A 14,647-nucleotide genomic window follows, 5' to 3' on the forward strand; every position below is an offset into this window, starting at 1 on the left:
TCAAGGATTTATTTCCAGTACCCTTGCTTCTAATAAATTGGTACTACAATATATTTGATGCCCATGCTACATCGGTTATTGAAAAATTACAGGATGAGATTGTTAAAGTGACTAACATCGTATTTCCCCTTTTTATTATGTGGATAGGTGATTTTAATTGTGCTTTGTGCAAGTTTAGTGGGACTAGAGTCTGTGGCTTGGTGGACTTAAGTGATCAGCCTTTGGCACATTTTAAGCACTCAAAACAAGGGGATGCTTTGAATAATATCATTATGATTAATGAACTTTGTGTCCTGGACACGCCTAGTTTTTCTAGACCATCGGGTATACCCACCTTTCAAGGTACAGGGGGCCAAATGAGCTTAATTGATTTCGCCATGGTCTCTAGCAGGTATACTCATCTTGTTAATGATGTTCAGATTGAAGTGAATCCTGCTAGCGACCATAACCCCTTAATCTTAAGTCTGAAACCTGTCCTTGAGAGAGTTCAGACCCCGGAACAGCCAATAAAATACAGCCAGAATCAAGGGGTCTCCTTAAAGTGGGATAAGGTAGATGCAAGGCAATTGGAGGTGGAGATTTTTAAGACAAATAAGGTAGGGATAGATGCTTGCTTAACCCCCACCACTGAGCCAGATTTAATAATTAAGAACTTTGAGGCTCTTCTAGGCAATGTGGCATCCCACCTCATAAAAACCGTGGGGGGAAAAAAAGAAATTGGATACAAATGGTTTGATGCTGAATGTTCCGCAGCACAATCAAGATTAACGAAGGCATTACATCAAGTACCACGGGATAGGGAGCTTGTTAGAAATTCTAGGAAAATGTACAGAGATGTCATCAATAGGCGAAAATCAGATTTAAGGACAAAGGCATGGGAAGATTTAAGAAAAGCGTCAGAATTTAGGGATAGCAGGCTATTTTGGGAGGTAATAAACCGCCCATTTCTACAGAGTGAAGAAAAGGGCAATATGCTAGTGCATATACCGGGGGATACCTGGGAAGCACATTATGGAAGAATTTTTAATCCAAATGAGGTGACGTTGTCAACTCCTAATGAGGGCGTTGGCGGTTTCCATTTGGAGTCAGCCCAAACGCTTAGCATTTCACTCACTCTTTCAGAGGTAGAGGCTGCTTTAAGGAAGGGCACCATACTAAAGGCCCCAGGGCCCGATGCAGTCCCTTTAGATCTTTTTAAACACAACGTTGAGGTGTGGGCACCACTTTTATTAAATGTATTTAGAGCAATTGTGGTAGGGCGTATTCCAACTTCTTGGCAAGAGGCGGTAGTGGTACCGATCTTTAAAAAGGGTGACAAGGGTGATCCGCACTGCTACAGACCGATATCATTAATAGATGCATCTTGTAAGTTGATGGGAAGAGTGATACTGGCACGCCTGGAAACATGGGCTGAGTCATCAGGTATTATCGTGGATTCCCAGTATGGGTTTAGGAGAGGCAAAGGAACCACAGAGCAGTGTCTTAATTTGGCTTTAATTATGGGTAAGTACATGAGGGCCAATCATAGTTGTATTCACCTGGCCTTCATGGACTTATCTAGTGCCTTTGACACTGTATGTAGAGGTAAGTTGTGGCAAATGATGGAGACCATGGGATTGGAAGAACCGTTGGTCATCCTGCTTCTCAGGCTGCATGCTGCCACAACAGTGAGGATTCGATTTGGACCAGGTGGTGAGAAGACAAAATCCATCCCATCTACTGAAGGTGTTCGCCAGGGATGTATTCTGGCTCCTTTTTTATTCTTGGTGTACACCAATGGTCTAGAAAGTTTTCTGTTGGATAGCGGTGCAGACTTCCCCCAGGTAAATGGTAAACGGATACCGATGTTATCTTATGCAGATGACACGGTGCTAATGACCCTCACTGCCAACAGCATGCAAACTTGTCTGAATGCCTTTGATATTTTCATGGAAGGATTAGATCTTAGGGTCAACTTCACAAAGTCTTTTGCCATGGCCAGTGGTCCCAAAGGGGTAAAATCTCGCCGGTTTATGGTGAAAGACTCAATTATTGCTAAAGTTGTCAATTTTAATTATCTGGGGAATTTATTTAAAAAACGTTGAGTTGGGACCTTTTATATCAGCTCGCGCTCAAAAGGCTACACAATCTATAGAGGCCCTTTTTCGTTTTCCCAGTAAATTGGGTCAAAAGCCGATTGCAGAACTAAAAACTCTACATAAAGCAAAATGCCTCCCTGTTGCCACATATGGTGCAGGAGTGTGGGGGATACAAAATTGTGACAAGATCCAAGTTATGGAAAATAAATTTATAAAGCGCCTTTTATCTGTCCCATCTGGTACCTCAAATAGTTTTTGCCATACCGAGGTGTGTATTGATTTTGTGAGTGATATTATCCATGTCTCTCCTCTGTTGCTATGGAGTAAGGTTTGGCGGTCTGAAGAATTGAAACTCACAAAGGAAATCTTACAAGACTGCCTTAAGCTTGATTATTCTATGGAGATCCCATGGCTGTTATATGTAAGGGAAACCCTTTACAAGATTGGGTTGGGACATATATTTCAAAATCCCGAAATGGTTGGCAAGGAATCTAAGTTAATGATTAAAAACGCTTATTGTACCAGGTTAGTTATGTTAAGTAATAGTGAGCATGCACTATATAGGGGCCGATTCCGATCCTGGAGAAACTGGATATGAACCGTCGGACGGAGCATTTTCTCCGTCCGACTCGTACCATTACAAAAATGCAAGTACGATTCGCATGGAAACACTATTTCCGTGTGAATCGTACAAAACACCGACCGATGAAAATATACATACAAATGTGATCCGGGAAAGCGCCGACGTGACGTCGGGACGCATTCAGGCTTCGTTTCACGAACCAGGAAGTACGATCCGCACCGACAGCAGTCCGGACGGCAATATTTTTACGGCACCCAAAAAGTGCCGGAAAAGTGAAGTACGCCGCGATGCGAGCGGAATTGGGGGCCCGGTACGCACCGTACCACCCCCGGCCCCCCGTATGTACGCGCTGAACACCCCCAGCCCCCCGTATGTACACGCCGAACAACCCCCCAGCCCCCCGTATGTACACGCTGAACACCCCCAGCCCCCGTATGTACGCGCCGAACACCCCCCAGCCCCCGTATGTACGCGCCAAACAACCCCCCAGCCCCCCGTATGTACGCGCCGAACACCCCCCAGCCCCCCGTATGTACGTGCCGAACACCCCCCAGCCCCCCGTATGTATGGTGCTTACCCCCACCCCACCCGTGTATGTACAGTGCGTACCCCCACCCCACCCCCGTATGTACGGTGCATACCCCCACCCCACCCCCGTATGTACGGTGCGTACCCCCACCCAACCCCCCGTATGTACGGTGCGGACGCCCAGCGCTACGTACATACACGGGTGGGGTGGGGGTACGCACCGTACATACGGGGGTGGGGTGGGGGTACGCACCGTACATACACGGGTGGGGTGGGGGTATGCACCATACATACGGGGAGCTGGGGGGTGTTCGGCGCGTACATACGGGGGGTGTTCGGTGCGTACATACGGGGGGCTGGGAGGGGGGACATCGCGTATGCGGGCACATGTCTCCATGGTTGCTATTGAAGTTCGCTCCGTGCGGTGTTTTTTCCATACGGTTGTACAATCGGACGGACGGGATGGATCGTACTTGCGCGCTCGGACTTCAGTTTTCCGATTCGTACGTAAATTCATCCAGGGACGTGTCGGACACTTTTTCACGACCTGAGGACGTGTGGGGGAATTTTCCCAATGCGATTCGTATGTATTTTTTCCCATGCGAATCGTACTTGCCAGTTTGTACGGTACTTGTACGATTCGGACGGAAAAAAATCCGGATACGATTCGTACGGGGAAAATTTTTCCAGGATCGGAATCGGCCCCATAATAGGGGCAAGCTGCAGCAGCAGTTTTACGTATCGAATATCATGCATACTCAATGGCGTTTTTACTTGACAAGGTTCCGTCTTAGCTCTCTGCACTTTCTTTTTGCTTTCCCAAAACAAGGGGGGTGGTGTGAGAGACTACCCCCTTGCCCTTGTAATGATAAGGTTTCACAAAGCACTGTGCACCTCATCCTCTTTTGTGCTTTGTATAAAGATCCAAGAAACCGGTTCATCAAGCCTGTTTTGTTAACCCTTGGATCCCGTTATTATAAAGAGGGTTATGAGTATTTACTGTCCTTGTCAACTCCAGCTATATGTAGTGCTGTGCTTAGTTTTATTAGATTGGCACTCAATATTAGAAATCGATATATAACAGTATTATTATTGGAAACCTTCTGTAATAGACTACTATGTGGATTTGTATTTAAATGGAACGCACAAGCACTTTACAATATGCTCATATATGTGACCCTTTTAGTCTAAATGTATTGCAATTTTAATATGGATATATAACATGTTGTTTAAATAATTTTATGTAATCTTTTAAATCTGTGTATACTTTTATGATTCTATTTATGAATCAAAATAAAGTTTATTGAATCGAATCGACCGGCCTCCAGCTCTCCTTGGCTGTAAGCTGAGCACAGATGCATCCTGGGCCATGGTCCACAAAGCACAGTTACAAGTGGATGTCTTCCATCAGACCTCCAGTAACTTTACTTACATCAGGCGTTGGCTGCATGAAACGTGGAAGGACAGCACACTGGTTAGATAGACGGGAAGCTGAGCAACAACGAGGGCAGCGCTTATCCACAGATATGTAATACATTTGCGACACAGCTCCTTCTTCATTCTGTGGGCTGCGAAAGGCAAACACCGCTGATTTGAGGCTGATTAATCAATGCTTCAATTGAGTTTATGCCCAGTGCACAGCTAGCCATGATCTTGCAGATTATTGTATAGTTTATAAACCAGCATCAGCCTCGACACGTAGGATGCAGTCATGAATCAGGATGCTTCTCTGGGGGAGTTCATCCTCCAACGCATTCCTTAATGGGCTCTATTTAATACCATTTGCTGTTCTCATGCTTTGTTTTGGAATACCACAGGTTGAATTCAACCTTCATTCTGATAACATCAGCCACAGGACCCTCTCGTCAGGATGAACAACATTAACTTTACTCAAAAATTCAGCTGACTTTCAGTGGAGGGTGTTGCATAATGTTTTTGCCTTCTAGGACGTGCTATTAGACGTAATTATGCAGAGTTTGTGAGAGCTTTTATGATCTTAGGATAGACAGGCCCAGACAACAACGAGGATAAAAGAATATTGCACCTCATGGAAAGCTTTCAGACCAACATCATTAAAGACATAAAACTGTCTATACTAATAGTATCAGCTCAGAAGGTGTCACAGGCAAAATGCTTGTCACTAGTAGAAGCTTGAGGGCTGGTAGCTCTAAGAAGTAGAGTGTAGCTTTCTACTTCACTCATACCTATTCGCTTATTTGCATTGGGCAGTGCTTCAGTGACTCACTAGCAATATTGCTAAGGGAAACAAGGGCTAACAGGAGGTGGGGTTGTTAGTGAAGATGTGCCATAAGAGAAGACGTCAGAAGGTCTGTACAGGTTATGGTATTTTATGTCATTCAATTTTACTGAGAACTCATACACCATTGGTTTATTGGTGCTCAAGAGCATAAGCAACTACTAGGAACCATCCGTACAGAATTTAAAAGAAATTTGCCCAAAAGATTAAGATAGCTGTGTAAATAGCCATGTCTTTAAATTGCATCTAAATTTTGAATGGATTTCAGTATTCCAGGCAAGGAGTTCCACAACCTGGCATTCAAAACAGAGAAACTGAGACCTCCAAGTCTGCTCTGGAAGAAATGAGAAATTCCTTACTAATTGGCTAAAGGGGAACACAGGGAACATGTGAGCGAGTAATTATTGAAATGTTTCCATATAAACCATGCAGAATTATCATATCTATCATTGTGAACGATACATGGAGATACGCCCTAAGAAGAGGGTAGTCACTAAAACATTTTGGGTGTTTCCATGATTAGCGAAGCTGCCTTTTTCGGAATAATAAGGATTTTCCGCACTAGGCAACCAGGTACACCAGATAGAGAGCATTGCTGCAATCTAATTGAGAACCAGAATCACTGTGATCACCTATCTTTTCCTCATTTGACATGGCTATAGTTTTGTTGAGAATGTTAGGTTGTGGGAGCACCTTACCACAACAGCAAACACCTGGTTCTTCAGAGATACAGTGGCATAAATTCTTACACAGAGACAATTGCTGTTCATCTACTCACGAATGCCTGATTGCCACCCAATCTGATTAGAAGCTGGGTGTCGTTAGAGTATATGAAGGAATTGACCTTTGAGTGGATGAGACTGGCTAAATGAATAACTTATAAATTATAATGGTGGGTCAAAAAGACCTTGTCCTGAGGAGCCCCACTTTTCAAAGGGATTTCCGAGCAGAGAATGGAGGGAGTCTGTAGGAAGGTAGGATCCTTCTAAATGGTTACCCCCACTTTTTGACTGGTGCTAAGCTGTGTTTTGACTAATCTGAGTTCGATCCTGCAGATCAGGGCCCCAGTCTATCTGCTTTCTCCCTAAATTGGTTTGTTATGTACTTAGGTGCAAACCAGATTGGATACTGGGGTACCCTTGTCAGTCCCTAGTATATGGTACCCATGTACCCAGGGCCTAGGTACCCCAGAGGTCTCCGATGGGCTGCAGCATGTATTATGCCACCCAGGAAAACCATTCAAAATGGAACTATAGGCCTGCCATTGCAGCCTTTCTAAGTTGGTGCATGCACCACTTACTAAAGATATAGCTTTACTATATCTGAGGGTCACTGCACTTAAAACCTATAAGTCACCCCTATAGCAGGCCTTTACAATCCTGAAGGCAGGGTGCTTGGTTCTAGGTGAGAGGGTGCCCCTGCATGAGCAGGACACCCCTGCAGCCTACAGAGTCCATTCTCCCGGGTTGTCAGTGAAGCAGCCATTTATTATATAGAGGGGCACCGCATAATTGAGCGATGATCATCTCGAAAATGGCTGCAACAAATCCTATCATGTTTGGTATCAAACATGTTGGAATCATACCCCCACACTGTAAACGGTGACCGTAGACGGTGTGTGAGGTATGATTCTAAGCACTGGAAGAGCTCTCCGTTAGGCTCTCAGTGTTCCCGGTACCAGCCTTCTGGTCCCGGACAGCACAAAATGGTTGCTGCTGATCAGAGACACATTTCTGCCCTCCTGCTGCTGACCAAAGCTCCAGCAGGGGAAGGTAGAACAATAGGCATACTGTCACAGGGCGGTGTGACCACCTCCCAGACAGGATTTAGTGTATTAGGGCTCGGTGGGTGCACTTGCCAGTGCCTGAAAGTCTGCATAAGGGGCACATTTGGTGTCCCTGTGCGTAGTTCAGTTCAGACCAGTCCTGGGAGCCGTTAGCTGCCGCTCTGGTGCGAAACTGGACAAAGGACATGGGAGTAACCTCCCCCTGTCCAGAACCTCCCCAGGGAGGGTCCCCTGAATCTTCCCAACCCTTTCCTTAGGATAATTAAGGGCATACCTGGGTGTAAGTCCCTAGATTTGTTATGGGATAAGATTCATAACTGAAACCACTGCACTTCTACCGTCTAGGCACTCTGGACTTCGCTGGACTTCGTTTGGGCGCTGCATCATCTGTGCCTGTGCATCATACAGGAACATTCCAAGGCCTGTGAAGGATCAAGGACTACCAAAGTAATCTCCCTTACAGTGAAGTAGTCACTCCCTTGCATTTCCAGGCACTGCAACTAAGTCAACCGGTCTGCAGATCCTGAGCTCCTCTGGATGCCGTGGGCTCTGCAACACAGGTGGTGGTTTTCCCCAGTTCCTGAGGCCTGCTCTACCCTCTCACCAAGTTTGAGGGCAGTAGTCCTCCTGGGGGCTGCAATAACCAAATCCCTGAGTACAGCATCCCCTTTGCAGTTGCACAGGCTTGTTGTCGTCTTTGCAAGAAGATCTTCAGGCTCCAAGTAGCCCCAACCTTGAGCACCTCCAGTGACCAGAATCTTCAGCCACACCACATGATGTGCATCGTGGCCTGCATCTTTTGGTGAGCTGCTTGAGGTCCTCTCACGTCTCCTGTGCCTCCAGCCTGTGGGTCCATTTGAGGTTCAACTTTGCATTCCTTGGGCTCCCCTGATTGCTCAGGGCCTGCCCTGACTCACCTGCTTGTGATGAGTCTCCTTGACCTTGCTGGTCCCAACCGTGCACATTCTTGACTTCTTGCATGGGTTGCATTTGCCAAGGCTTGTTGGTGCTCCCGCTGGACACCGACCCCTCAGCACTCGACATCCTTCATGGTACAGCTCGTATCTGGGTCCTGGTTGTCCTCAGCATTGCCTGATCCTCGCAGTTGCAGAGTCAAGGTCACCATCATCTTTCCTGAAACACCCAACATCAGTGGGCATTCGTCTTCCAAGTCGCCTGGTCACCCCTGAGTGACATAGACCCTGTCCACTCTGCTTTCAGGAACTCCTCTTCAAGAGTCAACATTTGGATTCCTCCAGACATCTTCTTCTCTTCCAGCAGCAGCACTTTCCTGAAGTCCTACATTGGGTTGGGAGGCGGTTTCCGACGCCACTTCACACCTATGCACCTAGCTTCCCTGGGATAGGTAACTTGGGTACCACAGTATCCACGGGTGGTGTGGCTCTCCAACCTTCTGTCTTCCATAATCTTTAAAAACCCAACCGCGGCTTGCACATAGACTTTTACGGAGCACGCAGTCGTGTTCTCACACTGTGCACGCTCTCAATGGGGTCTCTATCTTCTTACCGCCGGTGGTTCTGTGGGTCCCCAGCAATTCTACGTCCTCTCAACATTGTCCTGACTCGAGTCGTGGTTCTTATACCACTTTCTTAGTATATGGTTTGGTCCCCCCCTGGGGACCACTGTGCATTAGTGCTATTTACTGTGATTTCTTTGCTAAGGTATTGTGTGCTTTGTGTCTATCTCCGTGTGGGAGATACTGTAATGTACTAGATAGAGTTATATCATAAATAAATATTTTTCCAAATAGTTTGTGTGGTTCTTTTTCATTTAATCTATACTATAAGATTGCATTCTGGTAAAACAAGCTGCTTTACACTCTTTCAAGACTGAGCCTGAAGGCTGCTCTCCACAGCTACCACTTGGACAGCTTTCTAAGGTTGTCTCCTACATCGCCATAAGGGTTGTCTGGACTGGTGCAAGGTGCCCACTTACATTAGTGGACATCATATACCAGGCCAGCTTCTCACAGAGTCCACCAGACTGGGTGCAGTCCAACAGTAGCAAAGTGAACCATGCCAAGACTGCATACCTGATACTCATTGCATGTAGGTGATCAAGCAGGATATTGTGGTTAACCATTTTAAATGAGGCTGACAGATGGAGTAGGAACAGCGATCTGACCTTTTTCCAAACATCCGTCATTCTGTAATCATCAAGCAAGGTTTCGAGGATTTGTGTGTTGTATATAACTTTGGGCTGTATAGTCACATGATCATCTGGAACATTAGCTGCAGCAAGAGGGAGGAGATAGGATGAAAGTTCTTCAGGATAAAGGTGTCATCTCAGGTTTCTTCAACAATGTTCATTCAAATGTAGAAGCTTTACATGATTAACTGACAATACCCTGTTCAGAGGAAAACATTAATATTAATCTTTAGAAATCTGTAGGGAAGCTTTACACTTTTTTAGGATTTTATGGGGCATGGTACTCCAGGAGCACCAAGCCTGAGGTTTACTAAAGATGCCTGTAACTCATCTTGAGAACAAGACACCAGAGAGAAAAAGAGTGTGGGTCATATGTGTATGTTCCATAATGGCTGAAGGAAAGTGTTTGTTTGATTTTATTTCTCATTAGGGATTGTTTTTAATCAATGAAACAGTCATTTAAAGCAGTTCACAACTTTTCAGATGGAGTAATTGTTGAACACCTGTTTGAGTCATAGGACATATCTTTGATAATTTGCAATACCTCTTTCTGAGGATTTTTATCAGTGATTTATGCTCAATCAATGCCTGTTTGAATTTTATTTTCATCATTATAATTTTTCTGCCACGGGTTTTCAAGTTGGTGAAGTGCCATTTTGGCTGTTTATTTTGTCAGAGTATCAATGCACTGGATTGATGTCTTTTAAGACTAATTTTGAAGAAATGGGAGGGCACTGACTGATTAATCATCTGCATTATCAAATTAATATATACTTTATAGTTATGAGATGGCAAATTCTGTCTTATAGCGTCTTTAAGTAGGCTCTATAGAGTGTTTAGGTCAAGTCTTCACCAGTTAGGTATCTAAACTGTTTTTCGGTTTTATTTCAGCAGATATATGCTAATGACCTCTGAAAATTTGTTTATGTAGTGATCAGTCAATGAAGTAGGTTCTATACAAACTTTCTCAACATTAGGGTCAATAGTCCAGATATAGCCAGGGTTATGCCCTTTCATTGACTCTTTGCTGAAATTCTTTGAAGTTTACAGATCATGGGATTCACTATCCTTGCTCATTGTCAGGGATTCTGGTCCATATTTAAAGTCCTCTATGATTATTACCTTTGATATCATATTGGTACGGAACAGACAAGATCCCCATAAACGCAGGAAATGTTCTCATATTCTCCACGGAAGTAAGCAGGATAGTCATGGTAGGCATTGGAGCGGCAGATATGTGTAGTAATTAATTTTGTCTCCTTATTTGGTGGAAGCTATCTAACAGACACTGCCAAGTGATTTCTAAAAATGATAGCTACTCTACCTCCCTGCATTCACTCCCGTCTATTCTGAAGAGGAAGTAACTCTATGGATCTAGGTCTGTGACCGCCTGGGAGGCCGCCTCTGTGAGACAGATTTTGGTTAAAAGCCGCATGTTTAGGTTGTCTTGGAGCAAAGGCTCTGGAATTTCTATTGAGTTTTTAACTAAGGACTCAGCGTTTATATAGGCAAGATAAAGACAATCAGACCAAACCGTCACTTTCCCCGATGACTGGAAACAGGCAGAAGTCAAGCCCCTACTCAAGAAGCCCTCGGCAGATCCTACGGACCACAAAAACTACCAACCCATCTCCCTCCTCCCCATCGTGGCCAAATTCACAGAGAAGACCGTCAATATCCAACTAACGAAATTTATCGAAGAGAATGCCATCCTCGACCCCTCCCAATCTAGATTCCGCAGCAACCTCAGCACCGAGACCGCTCTACTCGCTGCTACAGACGGCATCCGCACCCTCCTCGACCAGGGCCACACCGTTGCACTGATCCTACTCGACCTCTCCCAGCCTTCGAGACCGTCTCCAACGCACGCTCACCTCCAGACTCCACGATGCCAGCATACAGGGAATGCCCTCAAATCGCTCCTTCCTCACCGGTGGAACCCAAAGAATCAGACTGCTGCCCTTCCTCTCCAAACCCACAGAGATCAACAGCAGAGAACCCCAAGGATCATCACTCTACTCTCTATGCTCAGCAGCCACATGGCCCTACTCGCTGGCATCATCAGACAGCACGGCCTCAGCATAGTTTCCTACACCGACGATACCCAGCTCATGGTCTCCCTCACCAAGGGCCCCATCACCACCAGACTCAGCTTCCAGGAAGAAATGAAAGAGGTTGTATCCTGGATGAGCAGCAACTGCCTGAAGCTCAACTCGGAGAAGACTGAGGTCCTAGTCCTCTGACCCTCCCCCTCTGCATGGGACAACACCTGGTTGCCCACCACCCTCGGCAGCCCACTAACCCCCCCTCAATCCAAACTGAATAACAGCAGGATAAAAACAGAACAGGAAAAAGAATAAAAATTAGCAACAGTCCGCCTCGGCTTCATAGCAATTTAGCAACTATTTGAATGAAAATGATCGGGTTAAAACAAAGCTTGTTCTCAGCAGCCTACAATGAAGAGTTAATTTAGAGTGTGCTGCAAAAAGGCAGCTGTGCATCAACTCTTTCTAAAAGAGGACTGGAGTCTTCGCACATGCCTGGTTGGTAAGTAGCTGACCATACTGTTGAGTGAGAGAAAATAAAACTACCATGAATGCGGCCACTGACATCAGAGTAGCCTAATAAAAAACATCCCAATCAGTAAAGTGAAAGGTATGTGTATGTCAGAAAGTTCAATTAGAAAGGCGTTTTGGGGGGCAGCTGTCTGGAGGGAAGTTTGCCCCTGGGAAGATTGGGGGAGTTGGTGAAGTCCAATCACTGCAACCGCGTTTTGGGTTGGCTTTTGGGCTACTTTGTAGCCTCCATATAACCGGCCTTTACATTTAGCAGCCACCAATTTGTTGTTAGGTGACACAGTGGCTGGTACATACTTTTAGGAGTGCTTTTGTCCCACCCTCCCACTCCTTTAATTATAGTTTTTCTTGTGGTGCTATTTGAAATTTTTGCCTAGTCTTTTGGCTGGCGGACATTGGAGCAGGTGTGCTGGGCTGGGGAAGCATATATTTTGTTGTCGCTTTGAAGCAGGTGCAGTGGCTGGTGGCCAAGAAGTTGTCATGATTTGTAGCGATGTTTACTGTTGACAGCGGTGAGAAAGGCTGAAAGGGAATGGTGGACAGGATCACGCCTGGATGAGGAGCCTGGAAGTTTAAGGTTCATTAGGAAGTTAAGTTAGTTTGAGGTTAATAGTTGCAGTAAAACTTCATAAAACGTTGAAGGTCTCAATTGCTGAATATCAGCCCTGGACAAGGTAGGGACTCGCACGTTTAACTTTTTTTGGGAGGAGGGGGGCACATTTAGATAGTGGGAGGTAGTTTAACATAGATGAACATATCTGTATAGTGAGGCTGTTGTTTTGTAAGGCGAAAGGCCTAGAGATCATATGTGATGTGCACCTGCTTCAATAAAGCGGGCTTTTCACACAGAGCCAGTGTCAGTGGTTTGTGATGCGCCCCTTCATCCCCAAATGTCTGTTTTGAATGCCTTTAACCCAAACTGAATAACATCACAATAAAAACAGTAGGGGAATACAAATAAATGTTATTGGAGATCTTTCAACATGGGTATGTCTGATGGGAAACCAAGTTTCTGTTGTAGCAATGTATGGGTAAATATTAGCTGAATGTGTAGTGAGGCCTGGTAAGGTAAATTATCCTCTGTCTACCTTGCATAAGAGAGGCATATCCTCTAACCATCACTGACGTCCACTGTCTGACTATGAGTGAGAAGGTGAGCAGCGAGTGAATGAGAGCCAGATTCGGGCCCTCAGGTTAGCCAAGGTAAACCATGGCTCAGGATCCGCTAAAGAGGAAGCACAAAATGGGCCGAAGAAAGCCTACCATTCAATTAACATAGCATCAGAAGGTTAAGTGTTAGCATACAGGAATTAATTACACAAGCTCCTATAAATTGAGGTGCTAAATCGATCTTCCCATAGGATTCCAAGCTGGATCCTCTTAAGCATAAATCTTTCCCGCATGCAAGCAGAGGTGCATAGAATTTATTCACCGAGTGGTTGTTGTTCAACAGGTTGGATGAGCACTCAGAGTTTAAACAATCTAGTAAATAGAATCAATTCTGTTCTTTCTACTCTTCTTCCAGCTCCCCTCAGCCTCTCCTGACAGTCACCTACACCATGCACCAACTTTATCTAATATCCCTCCACGAGCCGAAGCAGTCTCACTGTACTGTTACCAGCTAAGATATAATGGCCACTTTCAAGCCATAGAACTTGATGTAAGACAGGCATGTGATTGGTTGGTGACATACTGTCTTCTGAATAAAGGTAAAAGCGATGGTTCCCATGAACATATAGGGGGATACTCACAAGGACTTATCTAAAATTTATCTCCACCTTAACGCATCAAAAGTGGAGATAGATTTAACACCCCACTCACAAGCTGGTGCAAACTGCAGACAACGCCAGTTTTCCCGCGATAACTGCCCCAAAATGTATCTCCACGGTGGACACCACCAACTAACCCTAATTAGATGCAGAGTAGGCGTTCGCGTGCAAAAACATACGAAAAAACCACAACACCACTTTCACAACGAACTGCCAGATCTGCGAAGCAAACCAAAAACAGGCGATAAGCCGCGGTAGCACCCGGGATTTAACACCTGCCTTTTGCTGGTGCTAAGCAGGACGACTACCCACAGTATTAAAGGGAGCCCAGCCAAGAGCCACACCTGAACACCCACAGATGCCATGGAGACAATGATCATGCATTTCCGATACCCATGAGAGCCACAACATCCCCCGCCACCACCCCCAGCTCCCCTCCAGACATACACATAACGTGCATGACACAAGAGCCACAAAAAGCGCATGATGACGCACATTGCCAAAAAACATATGTGTGGGCAGAATAACGAGAGTCACACAGCACTGAAGTAACAACCAAAAACTTTATTGAAATACAACACAAAACACCAATGCGGAAGACTCCTGTCGGGTCCGTCAGGGACAATCTCGACATCACAGCCTGGAAAATAAAGCACAAAATCAGGACGTGTATCATGCGCACATCAAAGGAGCGAGACACAGAGAAACAGAGAAGGAAAGAAAGCCAGAGAGAGAAAGAGAGGGAAGGAAAGGAAGGGAGAGAGAGAGAGAGAGAAAGAGAAGGGAGAGAGAGAGAGAAAGAAAGGAAGGGAGAGAGAGAGAGACACCGCCGCCCCTGCACACCCAGGCCCCACTGTTCACCTGCTGCCACCGGTGTGTCCACCAGTGGGAACACCACGTG

The sequence above is a fragment of the Triturus cristatus genome, chromosome 3_1 (genome assembly GCF_964204655.1).
Source record: "Triturus cristatus chromosome 3_1, aTriCri1.1, whole genome shotgun sequence".
Taxonomy (NCBI): Eukaryota; Metazoa; Chordata; class Amphibia; order Caudata; family Salamandridae; genus Triturus; species Triturus cristatus.